This window comes from Siphateles boraxobius, unplaced genomic scaffold, assembly GCF_051911475.1.
Source record: "Siphateles boraxobius isolate OS27281-9 unplaced genomic scaffold, OSU_SipBor_1 7, whole genome shotgun sequence".
Taxonomy (NCBI): Eukaryota; Metazoa; Chordata; class Actinopteri; order Cypriniformes; family Leuciscidae; genus Siphateles; species Siphateles boraxobius.
This window is the reverse complement of record NW_027509197.1, coordinates 37,532,818-37,548,969: the sequence shown is the minus strand read 5'-3', so window position 1 is coordinate 37,548,969 and position 16,152 is coordinate 37,532,818. Positions and strand designations below refer to the sequence as shown.

General features: G+C 36.5%; 1 long non-coding RNA gene across 1 annotated transcript in view; it reads left to right on the top strand.

Annotated features, from left to right (window-relative positions):
* The window catches only part of LOC143723453 (uncharacterized), a 31,446-nt gene extending 17,436 nt beyond the window's left edge, over nucleotides 1-14,010 (top strand). The window contains exon 3 of the long non-coding RNA XR_013197117.1: nucleotides 13,896-14,010. This is a non-coding gene — a long non-coding RNA (uncharacterized LOC143723453). The remainder of the gene's footprint in view (nucleotides 1-13,895) is intronic.
* Nucleotides 14,011-16,152: the final 2,142 nt, after the last annotated feature.

The window sequence follows — 16,152 nt, the reverse complement described above, 5'->3', positions numbered from 1 at the left end:
GAAACCGTCAGACAAATACTGTTTAGAGGCACATTTATTTACAGATTAAATCCAAATGCTAATGAAAGACATTTGGACTGGTGTTATCATCATTAACTAAAAAAAATTACTTGACATAAAATAAACATGAACTGAAATAAGATTATTTTTTCTTTTTCGTTTGCTTTAAGCTGAAGTACTAAAATAACTCAAATTAAATAAAACTTAGTACATATAGACATTTATAAAAATTTAAAAATAATATAAAAAATAATATAAAATATTAGAAAATATTATTATAAAAATATTATTTAAAATAAGAGCGAATTTAAATGAAATTGCAGTAGTTTACTTTAATACTTCAGTGTTTCCCCTAGAAATTTTTCCAGCAGCGGTGCTGTTATGTGCCCAAGGTTGTTACCAAGCCGCGCGTGGTGGGGTCCGGGGGCATGCACCCTGGAAGATTTTTTTTTTTTAAATAACCCCTTAAACCATGACTTCTGGCAAGTTTTGTGGATAGAAATGGACATTTTAAGAAAAACAAATATGACATACCATCAACTGATTCAAGGCATGATTATTGCAGCACGTACCTTGAACTGCAGTCACAAACAGAAACCTTCATTTTATAATTTTAGACAGGATTGCTCATGTTTTCCATGCACAATCCAGAAAAAGATTATTTACAATTTATTGAAAATGTTATCTTAATGGGAAAGGCCACACCCAATCTGTGACCACTTAATTTGTCTGGGCTTTTTATAGAAGATCTCTAAGGCTCTTTGGTAATTGAATGATATTGTGGGGGTATTTTTTGTTTTTGCAAGAAGTCTTATGCTCATCTAGCCTGCATTTATTTAATCAAAAATACAGAAAAAACAGTAGCCTAATATAGTGGAATATTATTACATGATGTTCTTTTTAACTTTTTATTAATCAAAGAATCTTTAAAAAAAAAAGAGCATCACGTATCATCATATTAGAATGATTTCTGAAGGACACCAACAAGTTTAGTAGACTCATCTGAAAAATTTAATATGATTTAACGTTAACTATCAGGACTATGAGCAGTAGGTGATACTTCCTCGTCTTCATGGAGAGCGCAGTTCGTAACGCTTTCTCCTTTCCACAAGCGCTTGCTCTCCCGTGGCGTCTGTCGTTGCTATGCAACCATGAACAGAGGCGCGCTTGAAAAAACGAGCGCGCCGGCCGCATTTGAAATAATGAATTTTCACGCGCAAAAAACGTGCTATGTGAACGGCCCCTTATGGCAACGCGACATTAGTCTAATCGAAAATATTTCCATATGTGGCTCTTTCCTCCTTGTTAACAAGGGGATTCAGAGCCACCGCATGCAGCGCCGCCGGTCGCCATGACAGTGTTTTTAGGTGTGTAAGTGAATGAAGTGAATGTCATGATATTGCTGATATCGCTGCGCCGCTGCTGATTACATTGTAGGGGAAACACTGTACTTAACGAGAATGTATGAGGGATATCATTATTGCATATACATATATATATATATATATATATACAGACAGACTCTCTCTCTGTATATATATATATATATAATATCATATATATATGTATATGTATTTTTTTATGTTAATAAAACAGATTATTGGGGTTTATTTTAAATACATGTCAAAATTTCAGCTTTCATTCAATCTGTTACCTGCTGTTTCTTTGTAATTAATCATGACATTTACTGAGTGAAAATTGTTCCTTTATAAATTTTTATCAGTGCACTGAGAAATATTCTTTCAGTCAAACATTTTAGACAGATGGGCAGATAGTTAGAGGGTAAAAGATCTATATGTGCCTACAAAGAAAAAAAAACAGCCGAATTACGTCCTGATGTTTTGTAGTCTTTGCCTTTCTCTCTCTCTCTCTCTCTCTCTCTCTCTCTCTCTCTCTCTCTCTCTCTCTCTCTCTCTCTCTCTCTCTCGCTCACACACACACACACACACACACACACACACACACACACACACACACACACACAAGTCATGGTGAGCGATGGACTCCTCAGTGTTTACTCACTCCAAACCAAATGATCTCTCTGCAGCTCTGCCACTTCAGATGTGAAATGGAATTTGCCGGCCTGTTCTATTCCGAGTCCATTTCTCTCACCGTGCGCTTTACCAATTCCCAAATAGAGTTCACTCGCTCACAGATAATGTTTGTGAGGATTGAGCCCGACTCCTCGGCCGTTCAGCAGGCCCTGGGGAGGGACCTCCGGAGAGCTGTGCGAGTGGATTGGAAAGCACACGACGCTCGATTTCATTTTGTACTATTTGCCAAATTGTGTTTGTTCATTTGAAGATGGTTGGATATCTACATTTAGTTGTGTGATTGAGCACCGGAGCAGGAATTGCACAGACGCCCCCGTTAGCTTGTTTTTTTGGCTGGGCATCACAGTCCACCAGACCATGTTTGAAATGTCACCTGAAATTAACTGCTCTCTGTCTCTGCTATAGCGAAACTAGAGTGACGATCAATCTCCAATCTGACTTTTCTTACGCAATTCTGCAGTGGCGGCCATTGACATTTGTGGTGTAAAATCGAAATATTTGAGTTTGTAGGCCATTTACTTTCGCTTGATTGCATTATATGCATGACGATGTGCTATATAACCAGGGTATTCTCATCCGTATTCGTTAGTAAGCGCACACATACATTTGTGTACGCCGGGGTAGATGTTGACTTTGAATATGAATAGCAACACACTGACAGCATGAATGTAATAGTACTCATACAGAAACACATAGCATAACATTCATCAGTAAATGATGGAAAAACCGTCAGAGAAAGCCTTATTTGTTTAAAGATGACATCTGAGTGCTAATAAAAGTTATTTGGACCAGTTATTATTGTTAATTAAAACCAAAAACATTTAAAAAAATCATTACTTGAAATAAAATAAAACATATTACACTGAATTATATATTGAACCTCACAAAATGCATTGAGTTTTGTACATCTTTAAGGTTTATGTTATAGTGCGTTTTAATATCAATATCAACATCGACACACATATATAAATATTAAATAGCAATTAATATTAATGAGATCATGTTTGAAGATTTGTCACAGGGGAACCCACAAGTAATCGTCTTGAATCGAATCTCAATATATCATTATTATTATTATTATCTTGTTTATGTTATAGTTATTGAACATTTCTGTCCCCTAGAATGATTTTTCAGGAGGAAAAATTCTAAAATCATTCTAGTTTTAGGGGTTTGATTATTATAGCTTTAAACTTCTTTATTGAGTCTCTTGAATTATTATTATTTATTTGTTGTAAGTTAAACATGTAGGAATGTCTCTTTTTGGTCTTGTTCTTCATTTTAAGTATAAATCAGCAGAATTTAGTGGGGTTTATGCTTAAAAAGTTAGTAATTAGCCAAAAAAGGGGAACGAAATCTAAACATAATTGCTTCTCAAGTAACTTTTTCTTAATTTAAGTTTTTTTCCCCCCAACACAACATTGCATGATTGTGTGCAGTGCATATTTGAGCTTTACTAACTGAAATGCATCAGTCTAATTAAAAACAAACAGTCCAGACATGGATCTCCCTGATCCGCCCTGGCAGAACCATGATCATCTATTAGTTTTCCATTGTGTTGCTGCACCAGCGGTCCTTCCGTGAGGACTAAACCGGGGTTTTTGTCTGTTAATTGGAGAGCAGAGGGGACGAAACACCATTGATAGGTTCTTCTCTCAATCAGTGCATCACGCTGTGGAGAGAGAGAGGTCAGAGGCTGGATCGGCCCGTGTCCCCGCGGACACCCTGCCGCGGCCCGACCAACACAGCAAACAATTAAACACACAGCTCTTCTGGCCCAAGTGGCTGGAGCGGTCGAGCCAGGAGAAGCTGCAACCCAGCGGGTTGTTGTTAGTCACTCCTTAGAACAATAAACTAGTGGCCTGAGCAATCAATACGGCCACAGCCGCGGCTGCTTCCATTATCAGCCACTCTGAGGCACGCGGATCCGCATGCATCCCTGAGCACCTGTGTCTCTGCCTATCACTTTCAACATTTCTCCATCTCGGGGTAATCTCAGAGACTCCAGTCGTCTCACACAGGGACTAAACGCTCGGTGTCTTTCAGACAACATTCACTGCATCGCAACAGGTCATTCAGGCACATGCATGCAGATGGTTTTGTCGGCCTCAAATAGCATGCTGTTAGTCTGTTAACAAACTTTATAATGCTTACTGGAAAAAAATAATACTAGAAGCACTTGTGGAAATTGCAAACTCCTATTAGATTGAATTAATAATTAAAGTCAAATAAAGTAAAATAAAAGCTGTGTTTACAAGATCAATAAGCACGTCTGAGGAAAGTTATCAGTGGGGTTGCCAGTAAGTTCCATAATATATAAATGGCATAAATATAATATAATGATGTAGTATGGTATGATAATGCTATAAATCCACCCCTAAACAATATGTATAATAATAATACAGTTTTTCTCAGTCGCTTTGGTGCATTTCTTAGATCAAAAGTGCAATTCTTGATACTACTTGTACACATTCCAAATCATCTAGTCACTTGTGCACATCATTAAAGCAATTTCTTATTCCTTTGAACAAATTGCAATTGCTTTTGTACATATTGCAATTGATAATGTACAAGTGTCAGCTTTTTTCCACATTTTCAATTGCTCATGTCATGTTGATCAAAACATAGTATATGGTTCTCTGTTGAATAATCTTACCCCTAAAAACATCTAAGCATTAGTTCCTTGCATAAGCCATTACATGCAAAATTGTTGAACTATTTGTCATAACTGTCAAGCATAGTTTTACACAATTCTATTAGACCTTTTGTAAAAAAACGTGAATTGATGAATCGTGCAGGTGAAATTGACTCTCACTCATGAAGGAATGTAAAGTCTTAGTTCAACCAACAATCAACCAGTTGTCTAAATTACTCAAAGGTGCATCTCATGAATACAGTAATCAATTAGCAAGCATATAGACAGACCACAACTTAGGGGTGTTTCCTGTGTTTCTTTCTAATTTAGTTTTTTTTTCTTTGTGCCCCTTGTCTTTTTCTTACTGTAAATTATTTAGTTTTTTTCTTTCATAAAGTAGCACTAGTAAAAGCTAGGGGTGTAACGATTCCCTCATGTCACAATTCGATACATATCACGATACTGAACTCACGATACGATATTATTGCGATACTCCAAGACATTTGATAAAAAAAATTAACAAAAAATGAACTGTTGATTAAAATGCTAATTTTGGTATCACATTATGTGTGTGTAAATGAATAGTGCTGGAAATACAGGACAATAGAGACACCAGAATAACAATATTCATGATTCTGAAGCTGAAAATACAGAATTATTTTAGATGAATATGCTTGAACTGACTAGATATATTTAAAATAATGTTGGACACTTTTACTGGTAACATTAGATATTTGGCATTATCAGGATCCACAAATATTCCTCCATTGCAGTATTATACATTATATTCAACATTATATATATATATATATATATATATATATATATATATATATATATATATATATATATATATATATATATATATAGTATTTTACGTAATGTAGTACTGACACTACAACTCTTTTTGAAATTTTTTACAGTATTTTGGGTGAACTACACACAATACAGATTGTCACGATCCACGATACATATTGTTGGATTTTTGTATTGCGATATATTGTGACATGATATATTGTTACATCCCTAGTACAGTAAAAGCTGTGAAAAACAAAATCCTGTCCATTCTCTTTCTATCAATAACCCACATACAGTAATATGTAAATAGTACTGTTGAAATTGATAATATGCCATTGAAGTGCAGCCTTGTGCAATTTCAATACAGTAACTGTCATCCAAACTGAAGCCTACTGTAAGTTTACATCAGGTAATACTGTCAAAGTACACAGTTACAATTGACAACATGCCTAAACATTTTGACGACCTTGTTCGTGAACAATGACTCAATGACTTATCATTCTGATGACACTGACATGATCATTGGCATGAATATTTACTTTTGAGAGATGTACTAAGGATTTTTAGTGACGGACTAGCTTTAGAAACATATCTATAATATATTGCAGTTTGTACAAATTGTTCTGAGAAATGCACTTATTATTTTGCACATGTTAGGGATGATCTGAAAAACGCACCAAAGCGACTGAGAAAAACTGTAATAATAATATCCAAAAACTAAAGATCAAAATAACAAATCAGATTGGTTGTTTCATGTCTATTCATGTTTAGGTCTGTTAAATAAATTAGTATCCTAATTAGTTTTTTTTTTTTTTTTTTTTTCCAGAAAAAATGTTTTTTAGTTATTTTTGTTCTTGTTGGTGGTTTAGGAAATTTCCCCCTCCAAATAAAGTGCTCAATGAAATTCATTCATTCATTCATTCAGCTAAAAATTTAAACTGAAATTTAAGGTGATATGTGTAATACTTCCTTTTAGACAGAGAGAGTGTTTTAGCAACCTGTTTGAAAACAGACATTATTTGTACAATTCTGTTTGGTTTCACTATAGAGATACAGAAGTTGCACACATCCGCTTTTGCAAAAATACAAAACTATAATAGCCTTAAGGTCTGTTCACACCAAGGACAATAACTATAAAGATAACGATAAAGATATAGTTCTAAAAATCATTATCAATATTAAAGAATAGCAGACTCCACACCACAATTATACCAATAACGGCACAGAGAAATTATATCGTTGTAATCACTTTCAGAACGATTCTATCCAACTGATGAATGATAATAACATTGACAGCCAATCAGAATCCATCCTCGAGTTTGAGCATTTAAAGTGACAGACAAGTGCGCGCTTAGAACAAATAGAACGATCTCATCCGCTGGTGTGGATACTGAAATGGTATCTTTGTGTGAACAGGCCTTTAGTCTTGGAATTGTGGAGGGATGCCAAAGAAATCACAAGACCTGAACTTTCATTTAGAAGAGCATTTCTTAAAACATTGAATCCAGCACATAAACTCCACCTTTTCAGTGTCTTCCTGTGGAAACAAACGGAAAGATAACACAAAAAGACACACACACACACACACATTCAGGAGATTCAGATCCAGCTGTATTCTCAGACAGAGAGCAAGTGTTACTTTTCTTCTCTGGAAATAGGTATCTGCCAACACTGTAAAAGCAGCACTGTCAGAGCCATTGTGAAGCTCAATGATCATATTGTGTGCTGAGTGGAGCCAGGGGGCATTTAGCATGACAGAGAGTGTGTGTGTGTGTGTGTGTGTGTGTGTGTGTGTGTGTGTGTGTGTGTGTGTGTGTGTGTGTGTGTGTGTGTGTGTGTGTGTGTGTGTGTGTGTGTGTGTGTGTGTGTGTGTGTGTGTGCTCAGAAACATAGGCGTCTCGCCTGAGGGGGAAGTTAACAGATCCGCTCTCAAAGCCCACACACACACACACACACATATAGGTATAGCACACTCAACTCTGATAAAGAACACAAATAAAGAGAGGAAAAAAGGAACATATTTGTATTCACAGGTACAAAGCAGAGAAAAGGAACGAACAAGAGAGCGCGAGGGATGAATGAAGTCAAACGACATTCCACTCTCGTTGACTTTGTTGTTCCACTCTGCGCTGCCATTGTTTGACTGCTGGATAAAAGAGAGTGTTTGTAAAGTGAGACCAGACTAATGCGATCATTACACGGCCCTCATCAACCTCTGTGCCGGAGAATACACAGAAAAAACATATATGACAAAATCAGTGTTTTGTGGACATACTGGGTCTGACAAGTGAATCAAAGTCCCTCCTATTACCTCACTGAAGCATTCATGCTGAAGACGTCAAATCTCTGAAGTTTGTGGGACAAAACATAATGCAATGCAATACAATAAACGTTCCTCACAAGCCTGATGGATCATATTTGATATTCACATATTAACATGATTTTTCAAAAAAGAATGATGTATTGATAAGTAAACATAAGTTGCATCAGGGCCAGTAAATGTTCATCTTATTGAACATTTATTATTATAAATGTTCATAACAAATATTATTAACAGTGTAAAATTTACTCTTACATTTAAAAAAGTCTATAAACTATCAATTAGATGACAGAAGTATTGTAGTAGATTGTGCGCAACAAGTTTTAATCAAACTTTTGATCATGATGATAATTAGAAATGTGTTTCAAATTTGATTCAAGCTTTATTTAAGGAGAAAAAAAATGTAGGGTGGAACTTGATTTCATCCATCAGGAATTATATTGGATGGTGAAAAATTGGTGTTACATACAAGAATAAAGACAGGTGGTTGAGGGATTAATGATGTCAGCTGAAATAAATAGACATGTCAAAGGCAGAGCAAAAAAAAAAGTGATTTTAAAAATAACAACTACCAAGTAATCCCATCGCTGTACCATGGTACCGCCACAGTACTTTTTCTGTTAGGGTTTTTTCAGCATCATATAAAGTCAAGCTGTTTTGAATAATAAAAAAAAATGAAAAGAAAATAATCAAGACAGATGCAGCACTTTTAATTGGTAGTCTTTACCAAATTATGCATTTTTGTAAAATGACTATATTGTAGCACTTTTAATTGGTAGTCTTTACCAAATTATGCATTTTTGTAAAATGACTATATTGTGAAACATACCATTAATGTGATAAAATGAGTTCATATCATCCACCCCTACTTTATGCCTATAGCCAAGTACGACATTCACACACTGATTCTGTCAAGAGCATTGTGCTTTTTCATAGAAACTGTCTGCAGTACACACACACACTCTCATACTTGCCATCTAAACACACTTGGTGCATTAAAAAATGCACTTGGCTCTTCTCCAACAAGTCGCCCTCGGGGGAGACACAACGCTACAGTGGTTCCATAATTAAGCCATTGGCAAACAAAGAAATAGTCAGCTAAATGCTTCCTGGATATGAATCATAACAGATCTGCTGGGATTTGCTAGACGTGAGTTTTTTTCTCAGCTCAACAGACTAATTGGTTCCCCTGCTCATTGTTTGTCATGCACAGTAATATGAAAGCACCTTAACTCAGATCCCTTCAACCAAAACCAAACTCAATTCACACGCATCGGACTGCAGGCACTCCTTTAGCTCTCTCTCTCTCTCTCTCTCTCTCTCTCTCTCTCTCTCTCTCTCTCTCTCTCTCTCTCTCTCTCTCTCTCTCTCTCTCTCTCTCTCTCACTCACTCGCCAATTAAACAAGACTGATACGTTTGATTTGAACCAAGCACCTGTCTGCTGGCAGTGATGGAAAACGGGAAAGATACTAGAATTATAATTACTCAGTGACCATGTGTACATGCACACCATCTTCCGATTATTGTAATCATCATATTCCGAATACATAAAAACATGCATGTCCTTTTTACCACTATTATCTTGAGATAATACTGAAAATGCTCTTTGATGATACATATTTATTTCAGTTCATGTTTAATAAAATGTTAGTTTGCACAATCAGCACAATTTATATATATATACAGTACATACACACGCACCAAAACCGTGTAATATATTTAATATACAATTTATGCAACCTGACAGATGTTTTCTGATGTAAATTATATCAGCAACTGTCAGACTATCATTCTTACAATGAAACTTAATCTATTTAATAATTATAATAATACATTACATTTATATAGTGCTTTTTGATGCAGCACTTAATGATGCAGTTCAGGTTTCTAGCCAACTCCTAGTTAAATTTAAAAAAAATATGTTAACATAATAGTTCACAATTCTCTGCAATAATCGATTCTGATTGGTTCATCAGGTCACTCTGGTCCAATATTTGTTGTATATTGATGATCATTAAACAAAATAATTAACCCAGGCAACTCCACTCTGTCTTTCTTCTCACATAAAGCAATTCTCTAAGCAATATTTGAAGTCCACTTATTTATTTGTTACGTCGCCGTGTGATAAGTAGGATAATGTACAGTCAGACGTTCATTATCACAAAATAAGCCTCTTCAGGATGATACAGATCACCCAGTCGGGGTTTATTTAGTGATAATGACCGGCTGACTATACATTATCTCTGACTCGTTCACTGGATGAGGTGAGCGATTCCTCAGCGCAGAGGAGCCGGTGGGAACGCGCTTTCTGTGGGCTTCAGTGGAGTGTCTACAGAGAGCTACACTTCAACATTACGTAAGCGATTGTTTCTGTAGTACGCTTCTTCTCGAACAGGCCCTTAGCAAATTGAGCTACTTTGGCGCATGAAGGGAGGTTAAAAGAACAACACTTCACAGCTAGAGACTCTGTGACTGGAAGAGAAGAGTTGGAAAATGGGCTCTATTTTTGCAAATTGATGTCCATTTTCTCTCAAGTAAATACATCCTCAAAATATACTTCTGTAGAGATGTGCTAAACAGCACCTGAATATTCATTTTTGGTAAATCGCAAACTGCCGTTCTGAATGCAAATGTGTCAGAATGTATCATCGGCGGCGAGAGCGGGTTTGTCCTCTCTGTGGTTAAGAGATACTGTATGTAAACATTAAAAAAAACATTCCATCTAATGGAAAATGTGTCATTTACCAACGTGATCTCATAAGTACTCAAACGTAAAGTGTGCTTATATCAACACTTTTTCAACCTATAGCCATCAATCCTTTTAACTTTTGATACATGCAAATGTTTGAGATAAGGATACATTTGTTTTATCATATTTATAAAATGAGATTAATTAAAACCAATCACATTATGCAATGCATTGAACTAATTTGACATTATAACGGTAATATGACGTGTTTGACTAATATGTAATACTTGATGAATTCATTAAATTCATCTGTACAAAGAGGGCAAATTTATTTGATTAATTTTAGACCTTTATTAGTCCATTATCATTTAAACATGTATTTGGTCTTTAATGCACAGTGTTTCTCCATCAGAAGATTTGCACATTCCTAAAACTGCATATAAAAAAGTCTTCAGATTTTAAAAGTTAATAATAATATTAATATGTAGATATGACCTATGAATACGAATAAGCTCACCCTGAATCTGCTTTTCTCTGTCAAAGTCCAACAAAGCTGTTTCCTCAGCACAGATCTGTGAATGGCTGATTTTCCAGAAACTTCTAGGTCACACCTTATTTCGATGGTCCAGTAGAATGTCTGTTGGCGAGCATCAGAATAAAGTGTTAGCAGATATTAAGCAGATAGTCTAGAAATAATCTAATTAGAGTGTCGTTGCAAAATAGTTAGTAGAATGTCTAAAGTGGACCATCAAAATACAGTGTTAGCAACTTCTTTTCTGAGAGAACTCATAAAATGCTGAATGCATTAAATAAAGTAAAGTGTTACTGCGAATATTATAATTTTGTATAAATATTAACAAATTAAATTAAAATGATGGCATGCAACTGTCAGATGTAACTTTTGTAACTAAAGCGTTTTGCCACACATCAAGATTTCTCTGTCTCATACCTCATTTCACCCTGTATATGGAATTTTATATATAGAAAGGTTTTTAAAGCTACAACCAATTTTGGTTAATTATCGGGTGACCCGGCCTCAGACCTGCACCAATTAGCCGATGGCTGCTGGACGCTTTGGGTCAGAACTGTAATGCAGTTACAGTACCAGTGTGCTCACTGTACTTCTGATACAAGACAGACAGAAAAGAGTGAAGGAAAAAAGCATTTCCTTAGAGCATCTCACAAAATAATTTAAACCAACCGCATCTATCATAAACAGACCTTATAGGAATATTCAGCATTAAATACAAACTCAACTCAAGGGAGAATCTCGCAAAAAAATGGAATTTTATTTTGTATGAATTGAACAATAATGTATAACTATTGTATACTTAAATACTGTAATATAAATATGTAAAAAATTAAATTGTAAAATTATCTAAAACATTGAATAGTATTATTTTCTGACTTACAGTAACGAAAATAAGATATATTTAATATGCTATCGCATATTAAATAATGAGACAAAAATAATGAGCAAGAGCATTTCAAAATCTGCATTTTTTCATCTCAGGAATATTGCCAGGATTAGGCCTTTTCTTTCATTACCTGATGCAGAAAGGCTTGTCCATGCACTCGTTACCTCTAGGGTTGATTATTGTAATGCCCTTCATCTTGGCCTACCTGCAAAGTCTATTAAGCGCCTGCAACACATTCAGAACTCAGCTGCACGTGTTCTTACACATACTCCTTCTCGTGCTTGGGAACCTACATTGGCTTCCGGTCCGTGCTCGTATTGATTTTACAACTCTTATTTTAACATATAAAGCTGTACAAGGAACTGCACCATCATATATATGTGATTTAATTACACTATATATACCCTCTCGATCTCTTCGCTCTGCCGACTCTTCTATCCTTAAACAGCCTTCTTGCAGACTAATAACTATGGGTTAAAGAGCCTTCTCTGTGGTTGTGGAATGCACTACCTCTAACTGTTAGGAATGCCTCAACATTAGGTAGTTTTAAGAAACCGTTTTCTGATGCTATTTTTTTAAGATAGTGTTTGTGTCTTAATTGACCTGTGGCTAAGCCACGCCCCCTCCACTCACTCGGACAAACAGTCAACATTCGGTGACAGGCGCTCCGGCAGCTGTCACAGCAGGAGACATTTCACAGGAGGCAATTGATGATTTTTGGAGACAGAACGATTATATAGATATATATTTTGGTAGAAAGTTGTCTAAAATATTGTGCTTAATATGTAATTAAAGGTTCATGATCAAATTAAATATGTACAGGTCTAAGTTGCATCCATTTCCAGGACAAGCCTTTATACCATCTTTACCAAGAGGATCTCTCTGTTAGTTTGGTGCTACAGTATTTACATGAACCATTCAGCACAACATTGCTAACATTTGTTATCTCGGTTAATTACAGATACGTTAATGAAGCTAAGTGACATGATGTAGCCTACAACGCAGCTAGAAGCTAACGTTAATGTTTTCTAATGTTGGGCTAACGTTACGTTAGAGATGTAAAAGACAACGTTCAAATACGTTGTTGACTTATCTTAGAACAGATGTAGACATCCTTGTTTAATTTATCCACGTTTAGTTGTTGTTGTGGTCTACCATAACTTAATCCAGACACTTATCTCGGTTGAGATGTGGCTTGGGAAAGGGTAAAAAATACACACCGTCGCCCAGCCTCTCGGGATACCTAGTGTCAGAGTTGCATATACGCCATGCACACCGTTTGACCATTTTAAACTTAAAATGACAAGAAAAAACATATAGGCTAAACGAATGAAAATCGACTAACTGCAATGCATGTCAATGCACGAGGAAGCAGAGAATGTCCGAGTGTATGTGATAGCTATGCGCACAGTGATTGGCTCATCGCGTTTGGGGGCGTGGCTTAGCCATAGGTCAATTGGAGACACTGGACACTGGATGTATATTGTATTCTACCTGTTGTTGGAATATATTTTTTTTAAATTTTTTTAATGGATGTAGTTTTGTACTGTACTTTTTGTAGCACTTTGGGTATAAGAAAAGCACAATATAAATTAAATGTATATATATATATATATATATATATATATACATACACAAAACTTTAAATATTGTGTATGAGTCATATTGACAATTTATGATATGCTTTTTGTTTGACAATATGACTATGGTATGTACTATTGTTGAACGGAAATGAACTACATGAAGATCCTTAAAAATCTCCCTTTGTGTTGTAGACAAACATTCCAGACTACGGGTGTGAAACGATATGAGAGAGGAAAATAATTACACAATAATGATTTGAGTGAATTATTCCATAAAATAACCATGATTAAACAATGACCTAATATTTTTCCTGGCCAGAAAAAGAAAAACAGCAGTCCGTGAATGGTGTGCAAACATGAAGATTTCTTGATCCATCTCTGTCTCTCTTTTTGCCTGCAGGGACTTTGCTTCACTCATTCTGCTCACAGAGGTCTTGCCTGCAGGCAGCCAGAGAGCCAAAGCAGCAACAAAACAGCTAGCTACAGGCTTCTTCACTCCACTCCATTCTAACACACAGACGGTAATCAAATCCTCTGATTTCACTAATGCACACAACACACACTTGAAGAAACACAAAGACACTTTGAACACTGTTTGAGGCCTCTTATTCCTCTTATTTATTATTTTGATGCTTAATTCCCAGTGCAGATCAGCTGCTTGTGATATGAGATGAGAGCCACTCACTGCTAAAGCACTAGTACTGGTTTTTGCCAAAAATGGTCAGGTTAGTGGCATAAAATCTTTCAAAGATAATCAGACTTCTGTTTTGAGGCACTTAGTAGCAAGTAAAATAGATAGATATCCATATATATTATTCACACAAACACAAATAAATTATTATTATTACCTAATATAAAAAAGCCAAGAATGCAACAAATCTATGCTGTATGCAAAAACATACAGTCCTGATTCAGACAAACATTGGAAAAATGGTTATTAATGATTTCAGTGTTAAATCAGATGCAAACTTCTTCCATTCACATGGCTATAGATGAGTCATCATCTACCGTAAACAGGTATCAGCTGCATCCCACTAGAACATGAGACACTGCGTGGAAGATCATCTCGCCAGGGGGTTGCTATGCTGTTGCTAAGGTGTTTTGAGTGTTTTAACACTTTGCTGTGTGGTATACTAGGTTATTCCAGGTGGTTTCCAGGGTGTTGCTATGCAGTTGCTGAAGCATTCCGAGTGTTTTAACACTGCTATATATTTACCTGGTTGTTGCCAGGGTTTTGCTAAGGTGTTCTGAGTGTTTTAACACTGGTATGTGCTTATCTGGTTGTTGTCAAGGTGTTGCTATGCCGATTTCTGAGTTTTTAACATTTTGTTGTGCAGATACTACTGTAGGTTATTACTGGTCTTAAAAGTTAGCCATCTATTTTTTTCCTTCATAAAAAGAAGATTTTGCTCTTTGCTGTTGCAAATGTGTTCTGAGTGTTTTAAAACTTTGCTGTGCAGTTGCTAGGTTATTCCGTGGGGTTGCCAGGGTGTTGTTATGCAGTTGCTGGAGCATTCTGAGTGTTTTAACACTTTATGTGCCTACCTGGTTGTTGCCAGGGTGTTGCTATGCAGTTCCTGCGGTGTTCTGAGTGTTTTAACATTCGGCTATGCAGTTACTTAGTTGTTGCCAGGGCACTGCTAATGCTATGCTGTTGCTAAGGTGTTCTGAGTGTTTTATCACTTGGCTATATAGTTACTAGGTTGTTGTCATGGTACTGCTATGTTGTTGCTAAGGTGTTGAGTGTTTTAATACTTGGCTATGCAGTAACTTGGTTGTTGCCAGGGTGCTGCTATGCTGTTGCTAAGGTGTTATGAGTCATTAGCACGTTGCTATGTGCTTACCTGGCTGTTGCCAGGGTGTTGCTATGCTGTTGCTAAGGTGTTCTGAGTGTTTTAACACTTTGGTATGTGCTTATCTGGTTGTTGCAAATGTGTTGCAAAGGTGTTCTTAGTTTTTTAACAATTTACTGTGTGGTTACTACTGTAGGTTATTATGGGTGGTTGCCAGGGTGTTGCTATGCAATTGCTAAAGCATTTTGAGTGTTTTAACACTTTGCTATATGCTTACCTGGTTGTTGCCAGGGTGTTACTATGCTGTTTCCTGAGGTGTCTGAATCACTAATAGCTGCAGTACTAGTGATGCTTGACTTAAACACAACTGAATAGACTAAAATAAGATCTGAGTAAAGACTGACATTATAGATGAACAACTTCTGCATTTCCATAAGTCGGACGGCAGCTCTCCTCACCAGTTCAAGTTGGCTCGCTGCCATTCCTGAAGGTGACAGCAATAGTGCCGACGTTTCATGGCAGGATGCACGCACACACTCGCTCCGAGGGGGTCTGTGAATCTCAATGTCAACTGTGTTACAGCGTTTACAACTCAACAGAGTCAAGTTGACTCAGCACATTCCTTTCCCGGTGGTCAGAGAAAGACGGAGATGAAGAAATTAAGTGTGAAGCGGAGCAGCCTAACTGAACCCTGCCAGAGTGCGCTGTTCCGACACTAATTATTGATTGGATGATTAGGGCAGATGAAGAGATCTCTTTTTGAAAGCGCGGCCTGTGATTGTGCATCCCGCACGCGGCTACAGAGCAAGCGCAAGTGAGCGATGGAGCAATCGATACTTTCAATCACGTTGAAGAGCGTTGCTG